This window comes from Schistocerca serialis, chromosome 4 (genome assembly GCF_023864345.2).
Source record: "Schistocerca serialis cubense isolate TAMUIC-IGC-003099 chromosome 4, iqSchSeri2.2, whole genome shotgun sequence".
Lineage (NCBI taxonomy): Eukaryota > Metazoa > Arthropoda > Insecta > Orthoptera > Acrididae > Schistocerca > Schistocerca serialis.
The window spans coordinates 889,522,374-889,537,329 of NC_064641.1; positions in this window are offsets into that span (position 1 = coordinate 889,522,374).

A 14,956-nucleotide genomic window follows, 5' to 3' on the forward strand; every position below is an offset into this window, starting at 1 on the left:
AGCCAGCGATCAGAACCAGTCATCTCGAGGCAGAGAAAATCCCCGACCCCGCCGGGAATCGAACCCGGGACCCCGTGCGCGGGAAGCGAGAACGCTACCGCAAGACCACGAGTCGCGGACACAAGTGCTGTCATACTGCATCTTGCGACCAATCAGCGGTCGGGTACATTGTGGTTTAACCAATCGCGTACTGAGTCATGCCTGTGAGGCGGCACGCCATCTTACTGCCAAATAAGGTTTTTGGTTCAGCTTCTTCCAGTTGAGGCAAGATCCATAGTTATAACCCATCATGATAACAAACACCAGTTACAGTTGCTTTACCGAAAAAGAAAGGCCCATAAACTTTCCACCACGATATAGCACAAAAAGATCATCCAATTTACTGGAGTCTCGTTGCAGCTGTAGGCTCATGTCACTGGCATTTGCTGATCCCCAAATGCGCACATTGTGTGTTTTCACATTTCCATTTAGTTGATATGTCGACTCATCACTGAAGACGACATGATCCAGAAAATCTTCATCGTCATGCAGCAACATCTCGTTCGCCAAGTTGGAACATAAACAGTAGTCTGTAGGCTTTAGAACCTGGTAACAGCTGGAATTGCTTCCACGACTATCCTTCCGGGATGATTTCTTGGGGTTAGGCGTGAAAGACTGTCATTTGTTCAACACGTTGTTTAGTCACTCTTTGTCATTCGAAATTCTTCTTTTTGCGTAGAGGTACACAAACAAGACTCTTTCAGTTGCTCTTTCTTTTGATATATTTTTATAATTTTAATTTAATGAAATAAATGCTACAAAGCCTTAAAACCAGTAAATTCATTTTGAAACAACCTTTATACAGACCGTATCAAAAAGAATAAAATATTCAAATTTGTTGACGGAAACATGCACTGGCGAGCAAAACTTCAGGACAAAACTAATTTTCCAGTGACGTGTTACTGACTAGAAACATAGCCCGACCATACGTAGAAAGAACTGCTGTATTTTAGTACAAATGGTAACTCAAAGGAATACGCAATGAGACGAACGGAAATTACGCAACCGTCTTAGGTTGTTTGCATATGATGCTGTCGTTTTTCGTATAGTTAAGTCATCAGAAGATTAAAACCTGTCGTTTTTCGTATAGTAAAGTCATCAGAAGATTAAAACAAACCGCAAAACGATTTAGAAAAGATACCTGTATAGTGCAAAAATGGAAATTGATCTTAAATAATGAAAAGTGTGTGCTCAACATGAGTGCTAAAAGGAACCCGTTGAACTTCGTTTACACGATAAACCAGTCGAATTTGAAGGCCGTAAATTCGGCCAAATACCCAGGAATTACAGTTATGAATAACTTAAATTGGAAAGAACACATAGAAAATGTTGTTAGGAAGACAAACCCAAGACTGCATTTTATTGGCAGAACTTTACAAAATGTAACAGATCTACTAAAGAGACTGCCTACATTGCTCTTGTCCGTCCTCTTTTGGAGTACTGCTGCGGGGTCTGGGATCCTTACCCGATAGAATTAACAGAGTACTTCGAGAAAGTTCGAAGAAGAACAGCACGTTTTGTATTATCCCGCAATAGGGGAGAGAGTGTCACTGACTTGATACAGGATTTGGGGTGGACATAATTAAAACAAAGATGTTTTTCGTCGCGGCGGAATCTTCTCATTAAATTTTAATCAACATCTTTCCCATACGAACGTGAAAATATTTTGGTGACGCCGGGCTACACAGGGAGAAATGATCATCATAATAAAATAAAGGAAATCAGAGCTTTTCCGGAAAGATATAGGTGTTTGGTTTCTCTGTGCGCTGTTCGAGATTGGAATAATAGTGTATTATTCAGAAGCTGGTTCGATGAACTCTCTGCCAGGCACTTAAGTGTGATTTGCAGAGTGTACATGTAAATGTAGATTTTTTTCTACGTATGGTCCAAGTTCCATCGAGCTATGTTACTTGAAGTGAAAAATCAAGGGAAAGTTACGCTCGTCCTTCAATTTTGCCCATTAGTGTATGGTTCCGTCAATAAACATGAAGTTTTTAAATCAGTTCATTCTTCTTGACACGGCTATATATTATAAACAGTAACGGACCTATAACACTTCCTTGGGGTACGTCTGAAATTAGGTTTGCATCTTTCGATTTTATTCCATTAAGAGCTACGTGTTGAGTTCCTATTGCACTCACAAATCTGGTAAGCTTTATAAAACCAGACTGCAGTTCGATGATCGAAGGTATTGAAAGTGGGGTGGTAGTTGAAAAGGGAGTGAGCCAGGTTTGTGGCGTATTCCCAATGTTATTCAATGCCTACATTCAGTAAGCATTAAAGGAAAGGGCAATTTGGAAATGGAATTAAAGTTGAGGGAGCTTAAATAAAAACTGTGAGGTTTGCCAGTGACATAATACTGTAAAAGACGGGGAAGAAGAGTTGAACGCAACGGTTACTGAATTTAAAACAGCTTATAATACCGGGCAGTTGTAATTAAAACGCAGCTTGTCATCGAGGTCCAGTGTAGGCTCTAGTTGTCGTATGGCAGTGAAACTCGGTAGAGGTGCTAATGAATTAATGCGGAACCGATTTACGCTTGAAAACATTAGTTCCAATTTGGGCCACCAGGTGCTTACCTGGCGCTGTGAATGCAAGGAAAAAATAGCTCTATAGAAACGTTTCCACATGTAACGGATTAGGAACGCGACGTGGGCAGAAAAGGTAAAAAAAAAAAAGTGGCTGTAAGCACTATGGGACTTAACATCTGAGGTCATCAGTCCCCTAAACTTAGCTACTTAAACCTAACTAACCTAAGGACATCACACACATCCATGCCCGAGGCACGATTCGAACCTGCGACCATAGCAGAAGCGCGGTTCCAGACTGAAGCGCCTAGAACCGCTCGGCCACAGGCGCTGGCCAGAAAAGGTCAAACAGGTGAAGAAAATATAATGTTTGTTTTGTTATTAACCATCTTGCATGAAACAGTGGTTTCCACATATTTGCGGACTTCCAAAGCAGGAATGACATGCTTACAAGGAGATCTCGATAGGGTGTAGCGTCCCGTTGCACTCGACAGTCCCTCTGCGTGTTCTGTCTTCTGTCTTCAAAGAAGAACAGACCGGGAATAAAGATGCTTATGAAATCACTCCACATAGTCAGATACAGAAATTGCAATGGCTTTTAGTGCACCACACTCGGTGTAACAGTACCCCAAATTCGGCAGGCCTTTGTACTAAGCGCACCCTATAATTTAAAAAGTACCTCGTTACCTCCATAGAATATTACCTGGCCAGATGTCATCAACTTCGATCCGTGCCAAGAACCTAAGAGCAAATTCAAAGGCCGCGGTGGTCTAGCGGTTCAGGCTCTCAGTCCGGAACCGCGCGACTACTACGCTCGCAGGTTCGAATCCTGCCTCGGGCATGGATGTGTGTGATGTCCTTAGGTTAGTTAGGTTTAAGTAGTTCTAAGTTCTAGGGGACTGATGACCACAGATGTTAAGTCCCATAGTGCTCAGAGCCATTTGAACTATTTGAACCAGCAAATTCAAAACTTTGCTGCTGATCATTAGGTTTCAGTTGCTGCACCGTCTGGATCTTGTACGGGTACCAGTCGAAAATAGACCGCAAAACTTCCCGTTCTGCTGGCAATTCTCGTGACACTGCGCGAGCCCCGGAGCACATGCTGCATGGTCTGTTACAGCAACAGTAACCTCGTAACTTCCAGTGGGACAGGATGCCTCCCTCTTCAAGGTATCACATCAAGTCACCCCTGGTCTCGAATTTCACTATCGCCTTCTTTCAACCATTTATTGACATCGTGCCTCTCCTCATACCTTTCTCTGGGCGATACGCTCTCAGTACAGCACTGTAATTGCTGCTGTTCACAGAAAAAAGTGTCACTTAACAGCACGTGGTCTCTCACCTCCATAGCCATACTATTCACTCACGTTATGGCCTGTCATATGACAGCGTGGATATCATATCGTCACATAAGTAATGTACAACGCCACACCTGCATATGATGGCCAAAATTGGGACATTTTTTCTATCACAAATCGGATCCGCATTCAGTCAAAAGTATGCCAGTTAAGTGTCGCTGCCATACCATAATTACAGACCGTGTGAGCTGCACTTCAATTATAACCACCCGGTATGAACATCAAGAGAAGTTAAACAATTGTCTAGACTGTAGCCTCCTGATGGATGATAAGTTGTATGAAGTGTAAACGTGGTTCTAAACAAGAGTACAGACAGTTAGGTAGAACAGTCGGCGGCTCTCTCTGAATGTAGCACTGTAAACGCTGCTGTTCGCATGAAATATTTTCATTTAACAGCACACTGTCTATCATCTCGATAGCGACACTGTTCACTCAAGTTGTGGCCCGTCAAATGACAGCGTGGATCAGGGAACAAACTGAGCTGTGGCACTACCTGACTAAAACAAGCGATCGCTTCATGGGGCACATCCAGAGTGCGAAGGGCTTATCAAATGGTTCAAATGGCTGTGAGCACTATGGGACTTAACATCTGAGGTCATCAGTCCCCTAGAATTTAGAACTACTTAAACCTAACTAACCTAAGGACATCACACACATCCATGCCCGAGGCAGGATTCGGATCTGCGACCGAAGCAGTCTCGCGGTTCCGGACTGAAGCGCCTAGAACCGCACGGCCACCGCGGCAGGCAGGGCTAATCAATAAGATTTGTAAAAGAGGGAAATGTGGGAGAAATTGTAGATGGAGATCAAGGTTTCAGCAGAGTAAGTAGATTCAGATGGATGTAGGTTCCCGAGCCGTCTAAGGCGCCAGCCAAAGTGGCCGAGCGGTTCTAGGCGCTTCAATCTGGAACGGCGCGACCACTACGGTCGCAGGTTCGAATCCTGCCTCGGGCATGGACGTGTGTGTGATGTCCTTAGGTTAGTTAGGTTTAAGTAGTTCTAACAAGGGAGCCTTCCCATCGCACCCCCCTCAGATTTAGTTATAAGTTGGCACAGTGGATAGGCCTTGAAAAACTGAACACAGATCAATTGAGAAAACAGGAAGAAGTTGTGTGGAACTGTGAAAAAATAAGCAAAATATACAAACTGAGTAGTTCATGGGAACATAGGCAACATCAAGGGCACTGGGAACGCAAGAGTGCCGTGGTCTCGTGGTAACGTGAGCAGCTGCGTAAAGAAAGGTCCTTGGATAAAATCATCCATCGAGTGAAAAGTTTAATTTTTTATTTTCAGTTTATGTGACAAACTCTTATGTTTTCATCACTTTTTTGGGAGTGATTATCACATCTACAAGAAAACCTAAATCGGGCAAGGCAGAAGAATCTTTTTACCCATTCGCCAAGTGTACAAGTTAGGTGGGTCGACAACGTATTCCTGACATGTGACGCACATGCCGTCACCAGTGTCGTATAGAATATATCAGATGTGTTTTCCTGTGGAGGAATCGGTTGACCTATGACCTTGCGATCAAATGTTTTCGGTTCCCATTGGAGAGGCACGTCCTTTCGTCTACTAATCGCACGGTTTTGCGATGCGGTCGCAAAACACAGACACTAAACTTATTACAGTGAACAAAGACGTCAATGAACGAACGGACAGATAATAACTATGCAAAAATAAAGAAAGTAAAATTTTCACTCGAGGGAAGACTTGAACCAAGGACCTCTCGCTCAGCATCTGCTCACGCTACCACGGGACCACGACCTCCCTGACCTCATTTCGTCCATTATGTTACGTATGCGACCCGTGGACTACTCAGTTTGTATATTTTGCTTATTTTTTCACAGTTCCACACAACTTCTTCCTGTTTTCTCAATTTATCTGTGTTCAGTTTATCAAGGCCTATCCACTGTGCCAACTTATAACCAAATCTGAGAGGGGTGCGATGGGGAGGTTCCCTTGTAAGTTCTAGGAGACTGATGACCACAGCAGAGCCATTTGAACCATTTTTGACTGAAGACCACAACAACAACAGGTAGGCATTCCAGATTCCTGGTGAACAGGGTGCAACCAGCGTGGCCACGCAACTCGGCTTGCGGTGCCGTGGAGGTGCTGTCGCGTCAATTAGTGGTTGCGCGGTGCGGGCACTGAAGGCGCTCCGGGCGGGCGTGCGTGGCAGCGCAGAGCTGGCGGTCGGACGGAGCTCGGCGCCGCACCTGTGGAATGCCAGCACCAGCGCGCTGACAAAAACGCGGCCCTTTTTGTGTGGAGCGGCGCCTGCGGTTCCTGGGAACGGCTGGCAGGTAGTGTATAACAATGGGCGCCGGCGGCCGCTTTGTGCCGCGGCGACGCGCAGCCGGTGGCCCGCGTGGGCGCCCGGCCGGCCAGCACCTTTGTGTCGCAGAAGCACACCCCAAACAACGGCGTGTTTTGTTCTCCGACTCGACTCGGACCGCCTCCGCGACAGCTCCACACCCCTTGCCGGCCCCACTCTGGAAAGAAAGCCTCGTTTCTTCCACACTTTGTTTCAAATGTTTAACGGCATCCGTTTGCCCCTTGAGGACCTCGATCATGGGATAGCAGTTATTGAATGCCACGCCGGACATTTGCCACACTTGCCCCTTCGCCAGGTAGCTTGAGTAGCGGTCCCTCAGGTAAGGGACGCCCTTCCCCGCACTACCTCTGTCCGCTTTCAAACCGCCGTCTCCACATCTCACTCGATACAACCAGTACGTAAGGGACCTTCTTCTTCGACGTCTTGGCCAAATACAGAGCTTCTTTTCCGAAATCAAAATATTTATAACTTTTGGGAAACGAAAGCAATACCGACGATTATGTGAGCATGTAATTAGTTCTGCCAAGTATAAATATAGATTCCTCTGTCTGTACGGTAGCTTCCTTTCACGCTTACTGATTGCGATAGAAACAGTCCATCGGCATGGGAGCAACAAGAAAGGAACGACGAAACGAGAATGCAAATGTACGCTAATCATTTCTTTTTTCACTGCATTTGTGCCTACTTTAATTACTACAACTGCACACCCAAAAGACAATAGGGAAAGAATAAATGGGTTTGTGAATGTTTGAAAAGAAGAACGACATACTCCATATTAATTTACTCTCTAAAAACATTAGTTAATAAAGTGTAGCGGGACAATGTTCAAAACAACTGAAAACACGTTCACTAAATAGAGATAAGGATATCTATGATTGACATGTCATCTAAAGTCGACTTACTATTTTAAAATGTTAGAAATAAGGAAATGAAGTAATACAGAATGCTCTAGTTGTAACGTACGTTGTTGTTCTACATTGCTTAGCTCTGGTATTTACAGGGTCACAGAGAAAGCATCTTAGGTTCTGGAGGGAAAAGCCATAATTGTAATTATCTGCGCTACAACAGAAACAAGAAGGACAACTTAAGGAAAAATAATGTAAGCTCACAATCGACTTTGAAGCAGACAGTTCCTGTGACTTAGTATGGGCAGCGGTTATACTCGACAACCGGAATAAATTAACAACTGGCTCCTTTTACCGACCCCCGGTCTCAGATGAAACAGTTGCTGAACAGTTCAAAGAAAAGAAAACTTGAGTCTCATCACAAATAGGTACCCTACTCATACAATTATAGTTGGCAGTTACTTCAATCTACCTTCCGCATGTTGACAAAAATACATTTTCATACCCTATTGTAAATAGAAAACAACTTCCGTAATTGTTCTAAATGCTTTTTTAAAAATTACTTTTAACAACTAGTTGACGAGGTCATTCAAATTGTAAATGGTTACGAAAACACACTTGACCTCTTAGCCACAAATAATTCTGAGCATCACGACGGATACAAGTAAGTTCAAATGGCTCTGAGCACTATGGGACTTCACATTTATGGTCATCAGTCCCCTAGAACTTAGAATTAAATGGCTCTGAGCACTATGGGACTTAACAGCTATGGTCATCAGTCCCCTAGAACTTAGAACTACTTAAACCTAAGTAACCTAAGGACAGCACACAACACCCAGTCATCACGGAACTTAGAACTACTTAAACCTAACTAACCTAAGGACATCACACAACACCCAGTCTTCACGAGGCAGAGAAAATCCCTGACCCCGCCGGGAATCTAACCCGGGAACCCGGGACGGATACAGGGATTAGTGAACACGCAGTCGTAGAAAGGCTCACTTCCGTAACAAAGAAATTCACTAAAACTAAACGCGAAATATATCTATTTATAAAAGCAGCTAAAAATTCAGGTGACGTCTTTCTAAGAGATAGTCTCCAATCCTTCCAAACTATGTGAATGGAGACCATATGTGGCTTAAGTTCAAAGAAATAGTATCAACAGCACTCGAGATATTCATACCAAATAAATTAATAAGAGACGGAACTGATCCCCCATGGTACACAAAACACGACAGAAAGCTGTTGCAGGAACACCGGAAAAGGCACGTATAATTTAGACGAACGCAAAATCTCCAAGATTGGTGAAGTTTTACTGAGGCTCGAAGTTTGGTGCGGATTTCAATGCGAGATGCATTTCATAGTTTCCACGACGAAACTCGCTCTAGAAATGTGTCGGAAAATCCTAAGAGATACTGGTCCCATGTTAAGTAAACCAGCGGAAAGCCTCAGTAAGTACCTTTACTGCGTGACAGCGACGGTAATGTTACTGATGACAGTGCCACTAAAGTGGAGTTGGTAAATGCATTTTCCGAAATTCCTCCACCAAAGGAGACGAAGTAAATATTCCAGAATTCGAAAAGAGAACAGCTGCGATATTCCTGGTGTTGCAAAGCAACTGAAATTACACTGTCAGTGACAGAGGAAATGATCAAATATCTTTTCAAAAAGTCTCTAATGTGTAAGAAAAATAGGTCTAATACATTTGTTTCTGATATTCTTTAGTAACAATTAAATTTCAGTAGTAAGATCCTTGCTTTTACTCACCTGTTTAAAGATAATCAACAATTTAGTAAGAAATTTTAATTTTTAAAGGACTATATCTAAATGTACTTAAGTAGATTTACATCTACTATAAATGTTTGCAGCTAAACTTAAATAAAAAATATTTGAGGTGCCAAAATTGTCTACCTTAGCATCAGATCAGTTTTGGAATGTCAATTTTAGGTGCAATTCAAAGGTTCAGTTCCCATTTTCTTTTACGAGAGCGTGTACTATCAGTTTAACAAACCATGATATTTTAGGTGATAGTTGCGATTCTGAAGCTTCAGAAAATTATTTTAGAACTCACAATTATTTAATAGTATGGCCATAATATTGGAAGGCAGAAAAAAGTTATCTTAACGTGACAACAATAGGGATACTTTTGTGCGGCTTGAAACACTTTTTAATTTTTACATTAAAGGCTGATTCGCATCACACTTTGCACAGGCTTTGGACCGTGAAAATGATAAATGACCATCTACCATTCTGGCGTGTGTAAAATCAGCCTAAACACGCTTAACTAATGTACACTCTATTTACAATTACAACTTAATATTAGCTCCGATAATGCTGCTTCAATGTTTTAATAATGTTATGTCAGTAACCTGCGAGGACTCGGTGGTCTGCATAGTTTTTAATACATTATTGTTAACGTATTTTAGTCCAGTTACTGAATATGGGCAATGGCTTTCAAGCAAGGCCTAATGTTGCCAGTCTCTTCATAATTCTTTATGATTCTCTCTATCCTGTCGTCCAGCTTCAAGTGCTTCTTCTTCCTCTTCTTACCTTCAAGATTCATTTCCAATTTCATGTACATGTAGTTTGTGAGCTCTGCTACCTTTTTCAAGAACTCCACCAAATAGTTGATTTTAGGGTGAGGGTTTCCAATAATACTGTTTATTTTGTTGTGCCACCCTTCAACAGCATTCGTCGTTCGGTGCCTTTTTCCGTAACAGTCCCACATTTCTATTGCGATATTCTCATTCTCTAGCCAGTTATCCACAAAGTAGTCAAAAAATTGAGAGAACCTTCCGTTATCAGGAGCTTCTGTATGAATCTCAATCCATCCACTGCTTACGGCCTCCGGTTTTACAACTGCCAGCGCTGCACACATGCTGACGTGAAGTCTTAAATCCTCGTTCTAGCGGTACTTCTCAGTTAGACAGAGAACTCGAGTTCTACTCCATAAACTCTTCTTCATATGGAAATAGAATCCATTTACTTCAGTTGGGGAAAAACTTGACGAATGGCAGATATCGCAGCTGCCTCAAAGTCCATCTTTACTTGTTTAGGACACCACTGCCTGTTTTATCAGACGAAACAGACGAACATATGTGTCTTTCTTCTTATTAGGGACCAGTGCAAATATATTAGGAATTATGTTTGTTTCTTTAATCGGGCCTCCTAAGTCTACGTGTATGGTGTAGATAGATCTGTGCAAACTGCTTGCTGCATCTCTTAAATGTTCCATCCATAAAAAAATGGGAACATGTTTTTAAACTTTCTTTTCCTTTGCTTCTACTAAAAATCATTATTCTCGCCTCTAATCTACCGTCTTCCAGAAGAAAACTACTGCCATTTCCCATTTTTAATAGATCTTCATGAAGATCAATTTCATAAGAGTTCTTAGGCTCTTGTTGGTTCCCCCACTCTTGACTCCATCGACGACGCATTGTTCTCTTCATAGATTCTGAATTAGGCATCACTGTAACAAAGTCATAAGCTTTATTATGTAGATTTCCCATTTCATCCGCGTACGATAACTGTGTGGTTTCTTCTCGAGATCTTCGCTCTTTCCACTTGCTTTCTCACTTTCAGAGCTGCATCGTCAGGTGGTCCACAGAGATGTTCTAATACGGTCAACACTTCTCCGTTCCTCGAAAGCAGCTTTCCCTTGCAATGATCCGCTTTTCGGCGTAAACACATCCATGTAACAACACCTTCTTCAGATTCTCTGTGTTTAAGATACGCGTAACCTTTGTAATGAGCAGGAGGCCTGCCCTTGTTCGTTGTAATAACTTCCATACTGATGGTCACGTTAGGAACTTCGAAAGCAAACTGGGCGGGCGGGTGACGAGGAGGAGGTCGGGCGGGGGGGAGGGGGGGAGACAATGGACCCAACCCTTCGGAGCAGGCAAAACCGTGGCAAATGTCCGGCGTGGCAAATGTCCGGACACCGCAGATATTATCCAGCGCCGGGGCTGTACTTCTGGACAGTCTGATCGCTGTTTCCAGTTTGTTAGCCTGAAACGTTGCACTGTTTGTTGGTAATCTTCTCTGCCGTTGCGGCGCTAGCGTGGACAAAATATTTTTCAACAATTTAGAGAGCTGCGCATCCATAACTTTACGAAACTTCCGAATTGTTTTCACGTTGTCGCTACCTGGATTTGATGAACTCACTTACTATTTAATTCCGCCCACCTGCATCTTTTTTTTCGGTTAGTGTCCTTTTCATTCGTGCCTGACACTATCTACGTAGATGAAAGTTTCTCTCCTTACTAACTTTTTGTATGCTCTTAGTGCTTCTTTATTTTCTGCAACCTCTGCTTGACATTCCTCCTACAAACAAGGGGCTCCCTAGTCACCGAACGAGGTGGCGCAGTGGTTAGCACACTGGACTCGCATTCGGGAGGACGAAGGTTCAATCCCGCGTCGGCCATCCTGATTTTGGTTTACCGTGATTTCCCTAAATCGATCCAGGCAAATGCCGGGATGGTTCCTCTGAAAGGGCACGACCCACTTCCTTCCCCGTCCTTCACTAATCCCATGAGACCGATGACCTCACTGTTTGGTTGGGGTTGGGTTGTTTGTGGGAAGAGACCACACTGCGAGATCATCGGTCTCATCGGAGTAGGGAAGGACGGGGAAGGAAGTCGGCCGTGCCCTTTCAAAAGAACCATCCCGGCACTTGCCTGGAGCGATTTAGGGAAATCACGGAAAACCTAAATCAGGATGGCCGGACGCGGGATTGAACCGCCGTCCTCCCGAATGCGAGTCCAGTGAGCTAACCGCTGTTTGGTCTCTTCCCCCAAACAACCCAACCCAACCCAACCTTCCTAGTCCACGTGCAGTGTGTAATGCATTGTATCGATTCCTGGTGACCACTGCAGTCATCTGCGCCATTTCTATGTAGTCTTCCTCCCCATCTCCGGATTCTTCTTCCTCCGCTGTCTCGTAGTATTTTCCCCAGTTACCAATTGTCACATGCTAAACGTATATCTGCCCGGATAGCCATACGTGTTAACGCGCCGTTTCCTGGACTGGAAGATAGGCCAGCCCTCGGACGAAACCTCCCGGAATGGAATGCGTGTGCCCCAGCTGTTTTCCTGTAGCGTTATTCATACGAATGTGGGCGAAAGTTTTCTAAATATTTGCTAAACGTGTAACTGAGAACGGACTTGTGTACCAGCCCGATATTCTAGTGGGATGGGGAAAACAACCTAAAAACCACATCCAGGCTTGTCGGCACACCGACCCTTGGTGCGCCACCAAGAGTAAAGAAAACGCATCAAGTTGCACAGAGCGATGATGAGGAAGAAAATTGACTTAAACGATCCTTGTCGGTTCCACCGTAACGGAGAGTTCGTCGTTTCGTATCTCCAAACAACACACAGTCACAAAAATTGTTTACTTCCCAAGCATGCCTGATGAACCTTTACTCATTGCGTGACATGTTACGTGTAGCTATATAGCTACCTTCTTTACAGTGACATCTGGGGAAAACATGCATTTCGAAATACTCTAAGAAATCCGAATGTGTGAACTGAATGTTGTCCACTTTGATGTTTAAAATATTTATTGGTTCACATCGTTCCATGACGAACTTCTAAATATAAATTAACATTTTGTCTATTACTTTTTGGTGATTACACTTGTTTTGACACAGTTACCAAAGTTGCCCATTTTCTGAGGTATTTTTCCATCACTGTTTCAAGCCTTTGTAGCATATATATGTTTTCTCCGATTGTCATTTTCCCAAAAATTTTGGAATTAGAGATCAAGACTAATGGTGTCAAACAATTCTGAAGAATTTCCGTGCATATCAGTCAGCACAGACTTCAAAGAAAGAAACGAGTGGGAAAGCTGTCCTTGCTGACTCCACAAGATGTGTTGCAAATGTTACATGCGAGTAGATTCCGTCTTCCGACATTTCAAGTCATTCGACAGTGTATTTCATCATCGGATACTAACCAAGACAGGATCATGTGAAGGATCTTGACAGGTATGTCACTGCCTCGATGAATGTTTGAGTAGCAGAACCAAGTAGCTCATACCGGACGGCGGATGTTTAGCACAAACGAAAGGAAAGTCGGGAGTGAGACAAGGAGGCCTAATAGGTCCGCTTATGTTCTCAATAGACAAGCGATTTATCACATAGGACCAACAACGCTATTGTCTACAGAAAATATTAAACATTAAGTTTCAAAAAAGAAGTTCTCTGTCGTTCTACGATCGTAAAGGAAAGCAGCAGTACTTGGTCAAAGCTTCCACTTGGCGTAATAAAAGGCAGCTCTGTTTAAATACGAATAACTGCCAGATAATGCCAATAACAAAGTGAAAGACCTCGATATCATCTGTGATGAACGCCCCGAGGGCGTCATACATTGTATAAGCGTTTAGGGGTAAAACGTAGACCTATATGATTTTAGGTTTATTTGGAGGATTCTGGAAAGGTGCAGTGATCCTTTGAGTAAAGCACATCAAAGACGCTGGCGCGACTGATTTTTGAATATTATTCCAACGCCTGGAATGTTTATCAAGTAAGCATGACAATACACTTGGGACGAATTTCAGGAGCATAATACATTTGTATAATTTGGGGAACATGAATTGCAACCTTGCAAGAAGACTACTTAGCTCTCGCGGAGACCAGTTGGGTAAATTTCGTGAGCCTGTATTCGAAGAAGACAGACCGCTGATACCATCGTATACCTCAAACAGCATCGTGAGACTAAGACAGGAGAGTTTAGGTCGCAAAGAGAGGCATATCAACCGACAGTTTCTTTCGCTCGGTACGTGAATGGAAGAGGATATAAAATTGAGTTTATAAGAAAATGTCGATTATGAAGCACTTATCAGTTTCATATTCACCCAGGAAACATGGCGGTAACAATCGATATTCCAACTCCGTTCATTATTCGGTACATGATGTCAGGTTAGTAAAGTAGTCCATGATTTAAGAATGCTTTTCTAAAGCATGGCACAACGTGTTTGCAGCTGACTCGAAAATACCAGGCATCTCTGCGGAAACCGCATTCGGGTAAACTCTTCTCCCTATTCGTAGAAACGTCAATAGTAACAACTGAGTTACTCTCTATCTTACAGGCCTTACTATAACATTATGCATCACAACACAGGTCGAGAGTCTAGATACGTATCGAATTGAGTTCTCCGTTGTGCGTCGCCAGAGCAGGTTCGGGGAAAACTGAATGCTATCTTTCGCAGGACGTCCTAAGACACCTTACGAGAGTGAAAGATCTCTATAAATCTGTTCCCAACCGATACATTGGCATTATGGGCCGTGAACGCACTGTCTAGCTTGCCAAATGCGCACAAGAACTTGCACCGCCTGCAATATCCCTTACGCACTGTTAATACTACCGACGGCTTGCAGTTAAGTAAGAAGAAGAATGGTGAACGTTCTGTAACGAGCACATTAACATCAAAGGAACTTAGTACTGGGCATTCAATAGCACGTAACTCATAAGTCATGGTTTCGAAATTCTGATCTTAAGCGGAAAGAGACGGTTGCCATTCATGCATTAAGAGCAGGCCACATGGCTACATACTGAATGAAACACCTATTAAAGTTAATACATTCTCCGTATTGCGGCTACTGTAATAAGATTGAAGACGACATCCTCCATTTTCATTTGAGTGAGTAAAATTTAAAAAAGGCAAAAATACCGTACTAAGAACACACTATTACTATTTATTTATTGATTACTTCTTATTCTAATTAGTTCTAAGTTCTTGGACTCTTAAGCCTACAATTGCTTTTAAAAGTTGATTAGATTTCGTAAGAGGGATTTTTTTATGATACTTTAAGTTTGTGCTTGTTATCTGCTGGGTTCTTTAATTTGAATA